The sequence below is a fragment of the Ornithorhynchus anatinus genome, chromosome 7 (genome assembly GCF_004115215.2).
Source record: "Ornithorhynchus anatinus isolate Pmale09 chromosome 7, mOrnAna1.pri.v4, whole genome shotgun sequence".
NCBI lineage: Eukaryota > Metazoa > Chordata > Mammalia > Monotremata > Ornithorhynchidae > Ornithorhynchus > Ornithorhynchus anatinus.
In genome coordinates, this window is record NC_041734.1 from 45,566,090 (window position 1) to 45,579,288 (window position 13,199).

At 41.1% G+C, this 13,199-nt stretch overlaps 1 protein-coding gene across 5 annotated transcripts in view; it reads left to right on the top strand.

The window, feature by feature from the left end:
* The window catches only part of TPRG1 (tumor protein p63 regulated 1), a 186,105-nt gene that overhangs the window by 159,444 nt on the left and 13,462 nt on the right, over positions 1-13,199 (top strand). The gene's annotated exons all lie outside the window — the stretch shown is intronic.

A 13,199-nucleotide genomic window follows, 5' to 3' on the forward strand; every position in this document is an offset into this window, starting at 1 on the left:
CCATCGACGGTGATAGAGAAGTCTGGGAGAGGACCGGGTTCGGGAAGGAAGATGAGGAGCTCAGTCTTGCTCATGTTGAGTTTTAGGTGGCGGGCCGACATCCAGGTGGAGACGTCCCGGAGGCAGGAGGAGATGCGAGCCTGAAGGGAGGGGGAGAGGACAGGGGCGGAGATGTAGATCTGCGTGTCATCTGCGTAGAGATGGTAGTCAAAGCCGTGAGAGCGGATGAGTTCACCGAGGGAGTGAGTGTAAATGGAGAACAGAAGAGGGCCAAGAACTGACCCTTGAGGAACTCCAACAGTTAAAGGATGGGAGGGGGAGGAGGCTCCAGCGAAGGAGACCGAGAATGAGTCCAAATGGAATCAGCTGGTTAGAGGAAAGTCAGTCTGCCAATAAAAGGGATATGGTTATGTCAGGGTCCCTAGAGAGCTTTGAGGATGACACAGTTGATTCGTGGCTTTGAAAATGTTAAGCAGGTTCTTTCCAGCACAGTCCCAGCTACCACTGGGTTTGACTTTACATGCTGGTTTTGTTTTATACAGATTAAGTTAGGAATATATATGCATATTTTTTCCCATATTCATTTTCTTTAGAAGGCATTCTTGGCCTAGGCAAATAAAGTCATGCCTTACGTTTGAAAAAAACCTAAAAGAGGATTAACATGAGAAGATAGAAGACGATGATAGATGATGATTAAAGATGATTCTTTTAAATGAAGCTGAATTTATGGTCTGGAAGCTTTTACAGGGCCTGTTAGAAGCTGGGACATTGTCAAATCCTTCCTAATGATTCCTCTCTTGATTCCAATGTTTTCTATCAATTTGAATAGTCTAGAATTGAAATTACAGTGGTCTAGATTCAGTCTGTATCTTGGGATGTTTGGGACATCATTTCCAAATAGAGGAATGGCAGGAAAGAAAACAGGTCTGGGAGTTAGAGGACCTGGGTTCTAATTCCAGCTCTGCCACTTGCCTTCTGTCTTACCTTGGGCAATTCACTTCACTTCGCTGTGCCTCAGTTCCATCATCTGTGAAATGGGGATTCATTATCTGTTCTTCCTTCTACTTAGACTGTGAGCCCCATGGGGGCAGGAACAGTGTCTGACATGATGAACTTGTATCTATCCCAGGGTTTAGCATGGTGCTTGGCACATAGTAAAGTGCTTAACAAATGCTCTTATTATTATTATTATTATTGTTATGAAGGAGGCATTCTTGATGTTGACCATCAGATGCTATTTCCTTTTCGTGGATGTAAGGAACAACAGTTTAGTGAACAATTGTAGGAGGTCTGTACCATGCTTAGAACTTTCCTTTAATTCAAAATGATATTCCAGCATATCCAGTACATTGAATTGTAGCCAATGTACCTCTAGACTGTAAACTCATTATGGTCAGGGAGAGTGCTAATTCTTTTGTATTGTACTCTCCTAAGCTGTTATTACAGTGCTCTTTACATAGTAAACACTCTATTGATTGTTGCAGTTACGTTTAGTTGTGGGAGATTGAGTCCCAGGATATATATCAATGTTAAACTTCAAACTCATAGGTCTAACCCTTCTATTTGAATACAGTGCTATTGATAGAATAAATACATTTACTGAGCAGTTCTTGTGTGTAGAACACTATACTAAATATTTGAGAGAGTACAATATAACAGAGTTGGCAGACTTGTTTCCTGCCCACAGCAGGTTACTAATTGTATTTAAGCTCCTCCTCTAGACCGAAAGCATCTTGTGGCCGGGAAACATGTCTACCAACTCTGTTAGGTTGTAACAGCTACTTAGTACAGTGCTCTGCACATAGTAAGCGCTCAGTAAACACCATTGATTCATATGGTTGAAAAGACTGACATGCAACTGACAACTCTTCATGGCATAAAAGAAGTGATGATTTGTTGTCACAATAACGTGCTTGTCACTAACATTGTCGGCTGTCCTGTTAGAATTCACTTCTACTCTTTTCTTTAGATATGTTGATTTACAATTGGTTATGACCCCCTAAGTTAAAATTCTCCACTGATCCTCAAAATGCAATCAACTGGGCTTGTTTTCACTTTAGAAGATTGTTTTTTAGAATGCTTTTTCTAGCCTCTTACCATTTGGTGTCATATAATGTCACTTCTGCTTCTTCAGTTAATCAATCTTTGGTATTTATTTGAGCACTTACTATGTGCAGAGCACTCTACTAAGTGCTTGGGAGAGTAGCACACCCCCAAGTTAGTAGATACCTTCCCTGCCTTCAAGAAAACCAAAGCTTCAATAACTTGAGCCATATACCTGCAAACAGCTCTTGTTTGGAGCAGGGAAGGGTATTCCACTCTAAGTACAACATGGCTGATGATGTGTGCTGAGCCATCTACCCACATTTACCAAGTTCTCCATTCACCAATCTCATGCACTGAGGGACAACTTGCTAAGATTAGAAGTGAAGCAAAAGAATCCTGGGCCCTCTTGTAAGCAGGAGGTGCTGCTGTGTCCCCACACACCCGACAAAGCATTGCTAAGAGCAGCCCACAGCACCTGTCAACCCACTGGGGTCTTTGCTATTTAATTACTTTTCTTGAACAAGGGTTAATCATGTCCTGTTATTAATAATTGTGGTATTTGTTAAGCACTTACTATGTGCCAGACACTGTACTAATCGCTGGGGTGGATACAAGCAAATTGGGTTGGACACGCTCCCTGTCCCACAGGGAGCTCACTGTCTTAAACCCTAGTTCACATAGGACATAACTGAGGCCCATAGAAATTGTGACTTGTCCAAGGCCACACAGCTGACAAGCTGATTAGAACCTAGTTGCTTCTTACTCCCAGGCCCATGATCTATCCACTAGGCCACGCTGCTACTCTTCTAGTCTTCCTATCCATGACTTTGCCTCCCTGAGGCATATTAGGAAGGGCCTGTGTGGAAATCTTGGACTAAGCATTTCATGGGTATTTTTTAAGGTATTAATCCCTAGACTCTAACTCATATAATTATAGTCTCATGTGACTAGAAGGAACTTTGAAAGATCATCCTGGTAGGACCACACCCAAACCATCCTAGATATGTGGGACCTATCCTATTTTTACAGACTTCCAGAGAAGGAAGTCACACCATCCCGTTTTCATTGGGAATTCATTCCAATGCACATCAATTTTGATTTCCAGAAAATTGCTGACATAACCTAAATCTATTCTACTACCATTCAAGCTGATGGCTTTTTCATCATGAGCATAGTGAAGCTAGGAAGGTTAGACATCAGTGTTTAAGAGCCTTTCTTATAAAGAAATCATTATTAAACGGTCTTTTAATTTGCTCTTCTGCCAGTGAGTTATCCAAGTTCCTTACGCTTCTTCAAGATCTCATTTTCCAGCTCCATAATGAGCTCCTCTGAACTTTCCTCAAAGTTCTTTGCTTTAAAGTTTTTGTATATTTGGTATCCTGATATTACTTTACCCTGCTCATGTGAGACTACCAGCTCCATCTGACCTAGCATCGGGATCAAGTCACGGAATCCATTGAGTTTGTGACCACCCGGGCCAACAAATGGTTAACCTTGCTAAGCCTAAGGCCCTGGTACCTCCTGGTTGGGAGCCAGGTAAGCAAAGAACAGATAAAGGCAACACCTGCCTATGGGTTTGGAACAGCCAGAGGGCACGGGGAGAATGTAAACACATTCTGAAAATCTTATTGTCTGAATCGGTGCCAGCGTCTTTTGCGTTCTTGTCATGGAAAATATTTTGTGTGAGGTCATTCAGTCAGCAAAGTAGCATTAAATACCCACTGAGGTGCCAACTCTGTCCCCCCTTTTGTGCTGCTTAAATAAACAAGGGGCTAGCATTTCATAATGCCAAGAAGGTCTGCCTCTCTATAAGAAAGGAAAATGGAGAAACTAAGGAAATATATCGTGTCCTTTTCAGAGCTGATTCTTTTTCCTTTGCCAACCCTCCTTCCCACCCTATGCACGGGCATTCTGTGTTTGCTCACTCATACTTACAAGCACACACCCAGCATTTAGGGTAAGAGTTAATGTCTGTGCTTCCTCATAAATCGTTGTTTGGTGCCTTGGGCTAAGTTTTTAATTCCTTTGTTGAGCTTGGAGATTTGAGGTGAGTAGAAAGAAGTTTAGCATACTGAGGTAATGGAGGCTGCCATTTTCCTTTATGAAAGGCTTGGATCAGCATTTCTTCCCATGTAAGTTTGTTATGGGCAAGAAGTGTGTCTACTCATTCTGTAATATTCACTTAATTGTATTATACTCTCCTAAGGGTTTAGTACAGTGCTCTACACATAGTATGTGCTCAGTAAATGCTATCGATTAATTGTATCTATAGAATTGGCCTTCTGAAATGGGACTGAAATGCTAGAGAATATGGAGAAAGGACATTGGATATTTGTTTGTTTGAGGGAAAGGTTATGCTCTGTTAGAGAAGGTGATAGGAATGAACGTGGACTCTTCAATGGACTCTTCATTGTAGGTTCAGGTTCAGCTGACTTATTGGAGGGGAGAGAGAAAATCTAAAGATTTTCCTTATCATTAGACAAACGTCCTGGCCTTACTGTGTTCCTTCATAAACCCTTTTTGTGATTTAAAGCTATATCATCCTATGGTTACCTTATTATATTTCCTTCAATGTTTCATTATTTTTGGAGCATTTAAAATCCCTTCAGAATGGACTTCTAGGGTAGAAATGAAATTGGTTTTCTCACATTTAGTTGAGCAAAGTTTCCAGCCTCGACAAAGGAATAGAGTGTAAACAGAAAACACCACTAGATAATCGTACCAAAACCTCCAATGACCCATTTCCTCTCCCGTACCCTTTCTCAACCCCACGCAGGAAGTGAAGAGGGTATAGCCACTGACCTTACCCTTCTTGACCCAAACCCCTTAAGTGAAAGCCTTTTGTGAGACGGCTCAGTATTTCAGCAGAGATGGAAATTGGAACTTAGTGAAACTTAATGGTTGTCAATTTTTAAGACAACAATAGGCAACCATCTGTTTTGGATTTTTTCCATCATTCACCTTTTCAGAAGCCAAGGGCTAGACCTGTTGACCTCTTGAGGTACTTTAAACTCTCTGATATTTTTAATATGGAAGATGTTGGATGTTAGGTTACAGCTATACTTCTCTAGTTAGAGAAGGAGCTACCATTTTTCTACTGCAATAACTTTGCCAAAAAAGTGCTTTGAAAGTTTAAGCAAAATCCTTTTCTGTTCTATCAAAATGAATTATGGGTAATGGAAGGGAATTAAGTACCTTGGGCAAGGGAGGGACCTATTGAAGTTAACTTCTTTCCATCATCACTCTAAGGAAAATCACTTCTAAAGTATATGGCCTTCAGGACTCTCTTACTACCACCTGGGATATTCTAGCAGTAGCAGTTGGGCTTATAGTTTCTTTGGCATGCATTCTAAATAAAGGTTTATAATCAAAAACACTTGAAAAAAAATGGATTAACTTCAGTAAAGCACAGTGGTTCTCCTATACTCAAACTCTTCTCTTTATAACTTTAGAACCCTCTGGGCAACCCAAAGCATATTTTAATTATGTCAAATTGAAGAGCAACCAACAAATTGAGTATCAACAAGACAGGAGTTGAGGAACACAGGTTTTGGGTGAAACACAAGCACACATGATATCAGAGGTTTGTGCAAAACTGATGTTTAAGAAACAAGGGTTACCCCAAAGGGCCTTTCAAAACTTTGCAACCAGGGAATCTACTTAGAACAAGAATGGGAGAAGACAAGCACATCGTAAGTTAGATCTTGGAAATCACTCCATTACATTGCTTTCATATAAACTTTAAAAAGAACAAAGTTTGCAAGCAGCATGGCCTAATGGATAGCTTACAAGTCTGGGAGTCAGAGAGACCTGGGTTCTAATCCTGCCTCCACCACTCTGCTGTGTGACCTTGGGCAAGTCACTTAACTTCTCTGTGGCTCAATTACCTCATCTGTAAAATGGGGATTAAGAATGTGAGCCCTATGCGGGACAACATGATTAGTTTATATCTATCCCAGGCCTTAGTACAGTGCCTGACACTGATTAGCTTGTATCTATCCCAGGGTTTAGTACAGTGCCTAACACATAGTAAGTGCTAAACAAATAAGATTAAAAGAATGAGAATTTGTAGAGAAGTCATGATGAATTCCGTTCATGAGAGCCTGTAAAAAATCTACCAGAGATCATCTAATTCTGTTTTATATAAAGCTAGAATGTGAGAAGCTAGCTAAGGAGACACCACAGTTTCCTGTAGTAGTCCATTTTATTATCCTGCCAGTCAAGCATTTTATCCTTGTGTCCAATCAAATGTGCCTCTGCTTAAATTTAAACACATTTCAATTAGCTTGAACCTCTTGGCTGGATATAGTCAGCCTCTTCCTCATGAAAACATTCAAATATATAGAGTTAGCCAGTTCTCCAGTGTACCCAGTGATTTAAGCTCGTAGGTTAAATAAAGGAACATATTTTTTTCTCATAGGGAAGATTGTTTTCCATTCCATATTTGTCTCCGGCTCTGCCCTTTTTTTACATTTTCTTCATCCTTTTAATAGTGTCGGGGAAACAATTGAATGCTGTTTGTAGGGTTTTAACAGGGCAGGTTATAACTAGGAGATGTCTTCCTCTAGACCGTAAGCTCCGTGGGCAGGGAATGTGTCTTCCAACTCTGTTATCTTGTACTTTTCCAAGTGCTTAGTATAGTGCTTTGCACACGGTAAGTACTCAATCAATATGATTGATTTTGATTGGTTGCCACAAGCAGTTTAATAATGCTAGAACCTCACTGGCTTCTGCAATAAGGGACTTTGCTAATAAGCTAGAATTCAGCTTACGGTTGCCAATATATTACCTTTTGTTTTTCTTCAGTTTTTTGGCCTACCTTGTCCCGGATTGCCATTCTAAAATTGCCAGTTCCAGGGAGAGTGAGCTTAAACTTAATGCTTGGACTTGATTTGGGGGGTGATCCAAAATGAGGATAATACAGAATGTGCCTGTTACTGAAATCTGGTTTGGCAAAAGTTCATCCCTTTTGGATAGAGGCAAATTTGCACACAGCACATAAAATGACATACGAAGCAGTAAATAATCCATTGTGCAAGATGTTTTAATGGAGGTGAGCCAGGATGCTCCGTTAACCACACGCACATAGAATATTCATTGAGCTTGAGTGTTGTTGCCATGCAAAAAAGTTATACAGTTTATGGAGATGATAAATGTCAGTATCTGCAGCTGAGAAAGTGGGAGTAGGAAAAGGGGCTTTGAACCTTGCCTGCAGGAAAAAATCAAAAAAACAAAAAACCTTGTATTTTTAAAAGGAGGATTAAGTGAAAAAGGATTGGGTTTCAGTTTCCAAATATAATTCTGAAAAGTCTGAGAACAGAGCTATGGTCTGTGCCAGTTCCTCTGCTTGATTTCCCATCATACAAAGGCATCTAGGGATTGACCATATTTTGTGGGGGTGGGTGTGTGTGTTGTGTGTGCACGTGCGCGCACGTACACATGTGTACAAAACAGCATTTTTGAACAAAGGAACACCAGTAGCATTCCCAAAGGGAGTCTCTTTAGGCTCAGGAAGTGGCAGCATTGTAATGGCACAGGTTTTTCATTCTGGAAATCCGAAGGCTCAGTTTCTAGAAGAAATGAGAAGGCTGCAGTACTCAATTTGGATGTCTAGAATTACCAGTCTGCAGACAGTATGGTTTTACAGGGCACCTTGAATGAGTAGGCTCGGCTTAACCTTTGGGCATCTCTTTGCAGCCAGTTGGTTATTACGATAAATTGAGGGATCTAAAGGGTTCATGCCAAGAATAAAGTTCCCTGACGTTTGAATTGTATTATCCAATTAGATTAGCCAGCATTTTGGTGCCAGCTTAGTCACTCCAAGACAATGAAAAGCAAGCAGTTCTAGTGCACCTTTTGGTAGCAGTTCTTTGACTACAAAAAATTGGCTGTCTCACGATATGCATCGAAATAGTAAAAATGAGAAGATAGGGAGAGTGGTATGAAGATGATAGGGAGTGACTATGTGTGATCTGCTTATATTTTATCAACCTCAGGCCTGAGTACAGTGCTTGACACATAGTAAGGGCTTAAATAGAGAAGCAATATGGACTAATGGATAGAGAACGGGCCTGGGTTTTAATTCTGACTCTGCCACATGTCTGCTGTGTGACCTTGGGCAGTCACTTAATTTCACTGTGCCTCAGTTACCTCATCTGTAAAATGAGGAATAAGACTGTGAGCCTTATGAAGACAGAGACAATTTTTGACCTGATTAGCATGTATCTATCCCAGCACTTAGTAAACAGCCTGGCACGTAGTAATCACTTAAATGTCATAAAAATACATAAATGCCAACACCAATATTTATTATGCTTATTAGTTTCAAAGCAGTTGGGCAGCAGAACAAGCTTACAAAAAATAACACACAAAAATATTTGTGCTGAGTCCGAATGCTCCCCCCACAACCCCCCCACACCCATTTCCTCTACCTTCTTTCTCCTGGCTGTTTCAATGGCTCCAGCCTCTCAGAACATGGCCCTCTTTGTCTCCTCAGCTTCCCCAACTTCCTCTCTACTCTTTATCCTGATTTCTCCTCCCCTTCACTCCAGCTTCTCCGAAGCACAGCCCTTCCAACCAATCACTACGTGGGAGCTGTCTCTGACTGCCTTGTGATGACCCAGGCAGAGACAACTTCCAAAGGAGAGGGATGCATCATGATAGTTTCAGGACAGAAGCCTTATTTGGACTCAGTGTACATAAGGAAGTCATTTTAGCTACAGATGTGCTAAAGGAGTTGTAAATTCAGTTAATATTTTGAGACAGCAAAAAAAATGATGATGGTGATATTTATTAAGCTCTACCAATGTGACATGCACCATGTTAAAATTGATAATTAAACCAAGATAATCAAAGCACCAACTCTTTAAGTGTTCCTTCCTCCACATTTTCATATTTATCCCCTGCTAGGGTAGCTTTGATGAATTCTGAAACGGTCTCCTTACCTGCAGAAGAAGGATATTGTTTAGAATCTTCTTGGAAAACCTCCAACCCAGATGGACTGGGAAATCTAATTCTAATTTCTAATTATAGTTCTAATTTCCTCTAGACTGTAAGCTCAGTGTGGGCAGGGAAGGTGTCTGTTCATTGTTATAGTGTACTCTCCCAAGTGCTTAGTACAGTGCTCGGCACACAGTAAGTACTCAATAAATACAATTGACTAATTTCTAAGTACAATTGCACATAGAAATGGGATGAAGTATTCTGCAGAAGAGCCCCACAGACAGTGAAAAAAATTCCTCTGTGCACCCAGAGCAGAATGTATTGTTAATTACATTTATGGGATATTCACTGTTTTGGTAGTGTCATCTTCAAACCTGGAGTACATCCTAAAGCTTGAGAATAGATAATAGGAAAATAACTGGCTCACTATTTGTTTTAGAAATGGTATCAAATATGACATTCTATGTTGAGTGAATTATTAGGCTGAATCTGCATGGCATTTCTTTCATTCCTGTATTCAATTTTCAATGGAAACATTCTCTTCACTGCCATTTTGATAATAGAATAAATAATAATCATAAGTAGCAGCATTGCCTAATGGGAAGAACATGGGCCTGGGAATAAAAGGATCTGGCTTATAATCCTGCCTCTACCAGTTGTCTGTTTTGTGATCTTGGGCAAGTCACTCTACTTCTCTGTGCCTGCAACCTCATCTGTAAAATGGGGATTAAATCCTGCTCCCTCCTACTTAGACTCTGAGCCACATGTGGGACAGGGACTGTGCCCAACTTGATTATCTTGTATCTACAACCAGCACTCAGTACAGTGCTTGGCACATAGTAACCACTTAACAAGGCCATAAAAAAATAGAGAGTAAATATGGCCTTTTGATATCAGAGAATAGACAATGGGTCAAAATTCATAGGTTATAGTCCTATATCATACTTGCATGACCTTGGGCAAATAGCTGCAACATTTATGAACTTTTATTTCAGCTTGTAAGGCTGAGAAGTAGTGTTATCTAGTGGAAACATCAAGGGTCTGGGAGTCAGAGCACCTCAGTTCTAATCCAGGTTTCACCACTTGTGTGCTCTGTGACCTTTGCAAGTAACTTAACCTTTCTGTGCCTCACCTCATTTCTAAAACAAAGATTAAAACTATGAGCTCCATGTGGGACATAGACTGTGTCTAACCTGATTATTGCGTATCTACTCTAGTGCATGGTACTGTGTCTGGCACATAGTAAACACTTAACAAATACTATTAGGAAAAAAAAAAAAAGCACAGGACTGAGAGTAAGAGAACCTGAGTTATAATCCTGCTTCTGTCTCTGTTGTGTCACCTTGGCCAAATCAATTAACTTCTCTGTGTTTCTAGTTCCTAATCTTTAAAATAGGTATTTAATACCTGTTCTCCCTCCTATTTAGACTATTTTCCCATGTGGGACAGGGACTGTGTTCAACCTGAATGTCTGCTATCTACTCCAGCACTTAGTACAGTGCTTGTAACGTAGTAAGCGCTTAACAAATGCCAATATTATCGTGATTAGTATTTGTGTGCTAATATAGATGTCATTTGCTTCTGAAGTCAATACCACTGATGGTAAAATCATATTAGTATGTGTGGGTATGGTTGAAAAGGCAACCTATTGGAGATAAGATCCATGGTGCATTCATGTGTTTATCCCCTACGGGGTTTACCTCTGTTTTTGAACCTGTGTTCACCAATCTCGATGAAGCCTTGCTCCAAGAGAGCACCTCCTCTCTTGATTACTGCTTTGTCCATGACAGTGGTCGGGCCATCAGTCCACAGCTTGTTTGTACTGTTTTGGCCTATGTTTTACTCTATCTTTATGCTATGCATCCTGTCATGGCTTACATGTGCCCTCTTTCAATTTGTCTGCCAGTCATTAGTATTTAGTGAGTGGTTCTGTAATCCGAGGATGGTATGAAGCACTTGGGATAGTCTTGTCTTATGCTGTGGAGTCGTTTCTGACCCATAGCCACACCACGGACGCATCTCTCCCAGAACGCCCCACTCTCCATCTGCATTTGTTTTGGTAGCATATCCAAAGTTTTCTTGGTAAAAGTATGGAAGTGGTTTACCATTGCCTCTGTCCGCGCAGTTAACTTGAGTTTCCACTCTCAACTCTCTCCCATGCTGCTGCTGCCTGGCATGGGTGAGCTTTGACCTGTAGAAGATTTCCTATCACTTGCTTGCCACTGCCCAAGCTAGGAATGGAATCGATAGGCCTCTGCTTGACTCTTCCTCCCATAGCCGAGACTGGTAGAGTACTGGAAACTCTCCAGGTGCGATCCTGAGAGGGGGTTGGGGGAGTACAATATAAGAATTAACAGACACATTCCCTACCCACAATGAGACATAGAACAGATGCTTAGGTATTCTGCAATTGTCGGTCCACTTCTCGTCCACGTCCTGCCTGGTAGAACTATATTGTTGTGAGCTTTGCTGCATGTTGGTAATCCAACTGGATTCCAGTACCTCAGTGTTAGTAATCTTGTACTGTCATTTGATTCATTCATTCAATCCTATTTATTGCAAAGCACTAAACAAAGCATACTGTGTGCAAAGCACTGTACTAAGCAATTGAGAGAGTATAATATCATAATAATAACCAAGGTAGTTAAGCACTTACTATGTGCCAAGCACTTTTATAAGAACTGGGGTAGATACAAGGTAATCAAATTGGACACAGTTCCTGTCCTACACTGGGCTCACAGTCTTAATCCCAATTTTACAGATGAGGTAACAGGCACAGAGAAGTGAAGTGACTTGCCCCAAGATCACACAGCACACAAGTGGCAGAGCTGGGATTACAGCCCACAACCTCTGACTCCAAAGCCTGTGATCTTTCCACTAGGCCTTACAATATAACAACAAACAGACACATTCCTGCCCATGGCGATTTGATGTTGAGAATGGTTCATAGGTGTGTGCTGGAGAAACTGCTCTAGAATCAATCATTGGCATTTATTGAGTGTCTAATAAGTGCTAGTCACTGAACTAAACACTTGGGAGAGTACGACAATAGCACATGCTCTTGCCATCAAGCTTACAACCTAAATGGGGAGAACTACAAACATTAGCTAGGTCTAATGCCACTGTAGAGGCTGAAGTAGGGATCAACAAAATCATTGGGCTTGAAATAACTAAACAAATCCACAGTTAGATAGAAGCAGCATAGATAGGTGGACAGAGCACAGGCCTAGCAGCCCGAAAGCCCTGGGTTCTTATCAGGGCTCTGCCGCTTGTCTCTTGTGTGAGACCTTGGGCAAGTCACTTCACTTCTCTGGGTCTCTGTAAAATGGGAATTGATGGTGAGCCTAATGTAGGACAGGGACTGTGTCCAACCTGATTAATTTGTACCTACCCCAGCACTTTAGAACAGTGCTTGGCACATAGTAACACACTTAACAAGTACCATAATTATTATTATTGTGAAAATACAAAATCAATAGCCAGTGAATGAATGGTGAATGCACTAGTACCTGATAATTTGAGGAACTCCCCTGATCAGTGACTTTGAACATTCCAAATGCTTTCTTTGGTGTTCACTTGTTATAAGGCAGTGAAGAAAATACAGATTATTTTTCATCATGCTTCTTCACGTCAGCCCAGGATACCTTCCTAGTCTCTTCTTCCCAGTTGTTTTTATCTCTGTGCACCCCTCCCCAACATAAGGGATTCCTTTCCTTCCTATTCCAGCTGGGATTCTGTAGGATTCTTGGCTTAAGTCTTGATCAGTCTATACCTAGAGCTTCGAACATCTTGGATTTTGAAAGAGATTACAGTTTCTCTGTGCAGAGCTAAAATTTGCAAGACAGGACCATGAATGGAGAGCATGGTATTTATTGAGCACTTCATGTGTACAGATCACTATGCTCCTAGGGAAAATACAAGAGTATCAACGTTCCCTGCCCAAAGAGTTTATATTCTAGAGAGAAGCAGTGAAGCAGTGTGGCTCAGTGGAAAGAGCACAGGCTTGGGAGTCAGAGGTCATGAGTTCTAATGCCGCCTCTTCCACTTGTCAGCTGTGTGACTTTGGGCAAGTCACTTAACTTCTCTGTGTCTCAGTTACCTCATCTGTAAAATGGGGATTAAGACTGTGAGCCCCATGTGGGACAACCTAATTATCTTGTATCTCCTCCCTCCACCCCCCAGCAGTGCTTAGAACAGTGTTTAGCACATAG